The sequence below is a fragment of the Callithrix jacchus genome, chromosome 17 (genome assembly GCF_049354715.1).
Source record: "Callithrix jacchus isolate 240 chromosome 17, calJac240_pri, whole genome shotgun sequence".
NCBI classification, from domain to species: Eukaryota; Metazoa; Chordata; class Mammalia; order Primates; family Cebidae; genus Callithrix; species Callithrix jacchus.
Window position 1 is genome coordinate 45,728,436 of NC_133518.1, and position 6,000 is coordinate 45,734,435.

Consider the following 6,000-nt stretch of genomic DNA (forward strand, 5'->3'; position numbering starts at 1 on the left):
CTCTACTAAAAATACAAAAAATTAGCTGGGCGTGGTGGTGCCTGCCTGTTCATCATCACTAGACTGGCCCCACAGGAAATATTTAAGGGAGCCCTAGACTTGGAAACAAAGGGACAATGCCTACCATCATGAGAACTTATAAAAGTAGTAAGTCTCACTGGTAGAGCAGATACACAAAACAGGAATAGAAACATTGTTACTCTCTAAAAAAGACCACCAAATCACAAAGTAAAAGAAGAACAAAGGAAGAAAGGACATACAAAACAATCAGAAAACAAGCTGGAATGTAAAAGTTTAAGTTCTTCTCAACTGAAAGATACAGACTGGCTGAATGGCTAACAAAAATAAGACCCAAATATATGCTGTCTACGTGAAACTCATCTCGCCTATAAAGACACATAGAGTGAAAATGAAGGGATGAAAAAAAACATGCAAACAAACTAAAAGCATGCAGGAGTAGCTACACATGTAACAAGACTTTAAGTCAAAAATAATGAGACAAGAAAAATAATAAAGGAATCAATTAGGCCAGAGGATATAAAAATTGTAAATATCTATGCACCCAACACCAGAACACCCAGATATATAAAACAAATAGAGCTAAAAAGAGAGACTTAAATACGACAAGAACTGGGGACTTCAACACCCCACACTCAGCATGGGTGAGGTTACCTAGACCAAAATTCAAGAAACATTGGAATTAAACTGCACTTTAGACCAAATGAATCTAACATTTTGAGAACATTTCTTTTTTCTTTTTTTTTTTTTTGAGACAGAGTTTTGCTCTTGTTGCCCAGGCTGGAATGCAATGGCGCGATCTCTGCTCACCACAACCTCCGCCTCCTGGGTTCAGGCAATTCTCCTGCCTCAGCCTCCTGAGTAGCTGGGATTACAGGCACGCGCCACCATGCAACAGCAGCAGGAAATATATTCTCATGAGTACATGAAACATTCTCCAGGATGAACCATATGTTAGGCCACAAAACAAGGCTCAACCAAGTTTTAAAAATTGAAATCATATAAAGTATCTTCTCAGACCACAGTGAAATAAAACTAGGAATCAACAGGAAACTTGGGAACAAATATGTGGAAATTAAACAATATACACCTGAATATCCAATGGGTCAATGAAGAAATTAAGAAAGAAAGTAAAAATTCTTGAAACAAATGAAAATGGAAAAACATACCAAAACCTTTGTGACACAGAAAAAGCAATGCTAAGAGGGAAGTTTATAGCAATTAACGTCTATACCTAAATGTCTGTATCTCAAGGAACTAGAAAAGCAAGAACAAACTAAACCTAAAATTAGTAAAAGGAAAGAAAGAATAAAGAGCATAGCAAAACAAAATGAAATAAAAACTGAGGAAAAACAATACAAAAAATCAAAATGAAAAATTGGTTCTTTGAAAATGTAAACACAATCAATAAACCACTAGCTAGCCCAAGCAAGAAAGACAAAGGATCCAAACAAAATGAGAAGGAAAAAAAAGAGACATGGCTGGGCACGGTGGCTCCCACCTGTAATCCCAGCACTTTGTTAGGTCAAAGTGGGTGGATCACCTGAGGTTGGGAGTTCAAGACCAGCCTGACCAACATGGAGAAACCCCTTCTCTACTAAAAATACAAAATTAGGCAGGCGTGGTTCAATCTTGGTAGGTTATGTGTGTCCAGGAATGAATACATTTCCTGTAGGCTTTCCATTTTTGTTATTCTATAGTTGCTCATAATTGTCTTTAATGTCCTTTTGTATTTCTGTTGTATCAATTGTAATGTCTCTTTTTTTTTTTTTGGAAGGAGTTTTGCTCCTGTTGCCCAGGCTGGAGTGCAATTGCATGATCTTGGCTCACTGCAACCTTCAACTCCCTGGTTCAAGTGATTCTCCTGCCTCAGCCTCCCAAGTAGCTGGGATTACAGGCATGTGCCACCACGCCCAGCTAATTTTTGTATTTTTAGTAGAGACAGGGTTTCACCATGTTGGCCAGGATGGTCTCTATCTCCTGACCCCATGATCCACCCACCTCGGCCTCCCTAATGCTGCGATTACTGGCGTGAGCCGCCACGCCTGACTGACTTGTGTTTTATCTTAACCACTAAACCATTCCTTCTGTAGCTGAGGAGAGCATCCCTCCACCCCATTTGCTCACAGTATCCTATAATCTTGGTGCTCTCGCTGCATTTCCCTTTGAGTTTTCCTTGTTCCCTTCCCTGGATTGCAGAGTTAAGTTTACGATTATGAAATAAAAACTAAATAACAACAAAGAGGGAGGACTCAAGATGGCGCTGTGAGAACAACCCAGGATTGGAGCTCGCGTTGAATCCACAAACGGTGAGTCAGAGCTGCATTTCCAGACCGATCTTTGTTGCCCACAGAACGGGGAAACTCCCAAGTATAAAAAGACACGGGACGCCAGGCAGTAGGTCTGCCTGGCGAAGCCGGCAGCCAGGGCGGCGGCGGCCGGCCCTACCCAGCAATCCCCACAGGGCGCGCTCGTCCGGCTGCGCTGTTGAATCGGCAACCTGAGACTTGAGAGGGCTGGACTTGAGACTGAACGAGACTTGGACAGTAGCCCAGCCCAGGGGATTGCAGGGACAGATCGTTTGGGATACCCAGTGGACGAACAAAACCGCGATTTCAAACTATCCCGAGCAGACGGTCCGAGACGCTCTGTGGGGGAGGGGCGTCCACCACTACCGAGGCAACCCGCCCCAACTGAGATACACGCCCACTGCTGACGCAGCCAGCCGTTGCCGAGGCAACCCGCCCCAACTGAGATACACGCCCACTGCTAACGCAGCCAGCCGTTGCCAAGGCAACCCGTCCCTACGGAGATACACGCCCACTGCTGACGCAGCCTGCCGTTGCCGAGGCAACACGCTACAACGAAGAGTCTCCGCCGCAGGGCGTGGCGGAGACCACAGCAGAGCCTGCAGGAACAGGGCGAATCACACAACAGCAGGGCGGAGCCTCGGCAGCCAAACAGTGGCTAGTCTGCCTTCTAGCTGGGCAGGACACCTCATCGAACATCCAAAAATAAAGCCCAAACCCCTCAACACAGAGCATTTGAGAAAAAAAAAAAAAAAAGGCTTTTTAATGAGCTCTGTTGCTGCAGAATCAAACATAGCAGCCTAACAGCCCTGAATGAACAACAGAGCGCACAGCTCAGCAATTAAGCCCATATAAAGTACAAACTGTCTCCTCAAGCAGCTCCCTGACCCCTCTATATCCAAAAGACTGACATTAGGCAGGCATCATCCTGGGACAAAGATAGCAGAAAAAGAAACTGGTAGCATCCCTCGCTGTGCCACAGCTGCTAGAGGTGCACCCCAGACAAGCAGGGTCTGGAGCGGACCTCAGCAGTCGTACAGCGAAGGGGCTAGACTGGTAGAAGGAAAACCAAGCAACAGAAATACTTCATCATCAACATTCTGGGTGTCCACTCAGAGACCCAATCGAAAAGTCAGCAACTACGCAGATGATCAGCAGACAAATCCACAAAGATGGGAAGAAACCAGCGCAAAAAGGAGGAAAACACCCGAAACCAGAACACCTCGCCTCCTATAAAGGACCAAAACTCCTCACCAGCAAGGGAACAAAGCTGGACGGAGAATGACTGTGATGAAATGACGGAATTAGACTTCAGAAGATGGATAATGAGAAACTTTTGTGAGCTAAAAGATCATGTATTAAATCAATGCAAAGAAACTAAGAACCTTGAAAAAAGATTCGAGGAAATGATAACAAGAATGGATAACTTAGAGAGGAATATGAATGAATTAAAGGAGCTGAAAAACACAATACGAGAACTTCGCGAAGCAAACACAAGTTTCAATAGCCGAATTGACCAAGCAGAAGAAAGAATATCTGAAGTCGAAGACCAACTCAATGAAATAAAACGAGAAACCAAGATCAGAGAAAAAAGCGCAAAAAGGAATGAACAAAGTCTCCAAGAAATGTGGGACTATGTGAAAAGACCTAACCGACGTTTGATAGGTGTACCAGAAGGGGATGAAGAGAATGAATCCAAGCTGGAAAATACTCTTCAGGACATCATCCAGGAAAATTTCCCCCACCTAGCAAGACAGGCCAACACTCAATTGCAGGAAATACAGAGAACACCACAAAGATATTCCGCAAGAAGAGCAACCCCAAGGCACATAATCGTCAGATTCAACAGGGTTGAAATAAAGGAGAGAATACTAAGGGCAGCCAGAGAGAAAGGTCGGGTCACCCACAAAGGGAAGCCCATCAGACTCACAGCAGATCTCTCGGCAGAAACACTACAAGCCAGAAGAGAGTGGGGGCCAATATTCAACATTCTTAAAGAAAAGAACTTTCAACCCAGAATTTCATATCTAGCCAAACTGAGCTTCAGAAGTGAAGGAAAAATAAAATCTTTTGTGAACAAGCAAGTACTCAGAGATTTTGTCACCACCAGGCCTGCTTTACAAGAGCTCCTAAAAGAGGCACTACACATAGAAAGGATCAACCAGTACCAGCCATTCCAGAATCACACTGAATGCTAAAGAGCTTCAACATAATGAAGAATCTACAACAACTAACAGGCAAAACAGCCACTTAGCATCAAAATGGCAGTATCAAATTCACACATAACAATATTAACCCTAAATGTAAATGGACTAAATGCACCAATCAAAAGACACAGACTGGCAAATTGGATAAAAATCCAAAACCCATCAGTGTGCTGTATCCAGGAAACCCATCTCACATGCAAGGATACACAAAGGCTCAAAATAAAGGGATGGAGGAATATTTACCAAGCAAATGGAAAGCAAAAAAAAGCAGGAGTTGCAATTCTCATCTCTGATAAAATAGACTTTAAAGCAACAAAGATCAAAAGAGACAAAGAAGGCCATTACATAATGGTAAAAGGATCGATACAACAAGAAGAGCTAACGATCCTAAACATATATGGACCCAATGCAGGAGCACCCAGATACATAAGGCAAGTTCTTAATGACTTACAAAAGGACTTAGACTCCCACACAATAATAGTGGGAGACTTTAACACTCCACTGTCAATACTAGACAGATCTACCAGACAGAAAATCAACAAGGATACCCAGGGCTTGAACTCAGACCTGGAGCAAGCAAACCTGATAGACATTTACAGAACTCTCCACCCCAAATCCACAGAATACACATTCTTCTCAGCACCACATCACACCTACTCTAAAATTGACCACATAATTGGAAGTAAAGCACTGCTCAACAAATGCAAAACAACTGAAATCATAACAAACAGCCTCTCAGACCATAGTGCAATCAAGTTAGAACTCAGAATTCAGAAACCGACCCAGAACCGCACAGCTTCATGGAAACTGAACAACTGGCTCTTGAATGTTGACTGGGTAAACAACGAAATGAAGGCAGAAATAAAGAAGTTCTTCGAAACCAATGAGAACGAAGACACAACGTGCCAGAACCTCTGGGACACATTTAAAGCAGTCTCTAGAGGAAAGTATATAGCAATAAGCGCCCATATGAGGAGAATGGAGAGATCCAAAATTGACACCCTATCGTCAAAATTGAAAGAGCTAGAGGACCAAGACCAAAAAAACTCAAAACCCAGCAGAAGACAAGAAATAACTAAGATCAGAGCTGAGCTGAAGGAGATTGAGACACGAAAAACCCTTCAAAAAATCAATAAATCCAAGAGCTGGTTTTTTGAAAAGATCAACAAAATAGACCACTAGCCAGATTGATTAAAAATAAAAGAACAACCAAATAGATGCAATAAAAAATGATAAAGGGGAAATCACCACAGATTCCACAGAAATTCAAACCATCATCAGAGAATATTACAAACAACTCTATGCGCATAAACTAGTAAACCTGGAAGAAATGGATAAATTCCTGGACTCCTGTGTCCTCCCAAGCCTAAACCAGGAAGAAGCTGAAACTATGAATAGACCAATAACAAGGTCTGAAGTTGAGGCAGCAATTAAGAGCCTACCACACAAAAAAAGCCCAGGTCCAG